Genomic DNA, 558 nt, shown 5'->3' with positions numbered 1-558 from the left:
GGGGTGGTGGCGCAGTTGGCTAGCGCGTAGGTCTCATAGCTTCTGAGTAATCCTGAGGTCGAGAGTTCGAGCCTCTCTCACCCCACAAAATGCTTTTTTCTTCTTCCATTTTTAGTGGGCTTTTTTCTGTAATTCATCAGTGGCCCAATTGTAAACTAAAGGATGTTTTAGCAACTGGAGTTTGGTCCTCGGTGACAATATTGTTATTGTAGATAAGTCGGTGGTTGAGTGTTATGGTGAGTTATTTTTTACTGTCAAATATTCCATTTTCGTTGAAGAAATCATTACTATCGATATCTAAATTAATAAGGAAATTGAAAAAGTCATTTACTTCTATTTAAAATCGTAAGTGATTCTAGAAGAACATTTTTCATATAATATTACAATATTATTTTATAATAAATTTAATTTTGAAATTTTTCAGTAAATCTGTTATGATTGTATTTATCAAATAACCGCGCATCGCGCAGATACATATACTAGTTTCTTTTGTAATAACTAAAGAACATTTCTTTTGTAATAACTAAATTTAACATTTGTAATTGGCTATGAATTAAA

General features: G+C 31.5%; 1 non-coding gene across 1 annotated transcript; it reads left to right on the top strand.

Annotated features, from left to right (window-relative positions):
- TRNAM-CAU (transfer RNA methionine (anticodon CAU)) lies at window positions 1-85 on the top strand. The gene is given in 2 exon segments: window positions 1-38; window positions 50-85. It is a non-coding gene; the product is annotated as a tRNA-Met (tRNA).
- The last annotated feature ends 473 nt before the right edge of the window (window positions 86-558 follow it).

This window comes from Solanum lycopersicum, chromosome 4, assembly GCF_036512215.1.
Source record: "Solanum lycopersicum chromosome 4, SLM_r2.1".
Taxonomy (NCBI): Eukaryota; Viridiplantae; Streptophyta; class Magnoliopsida; order Solanales; family Solanaceae; genus Solanum; species Solanum lycopersicum.
The sequence above is the reverse complement of the archived record's forward strand: the minus strand, read 5'-3'. Positions and strand labels throughout refer to the sequence as shown.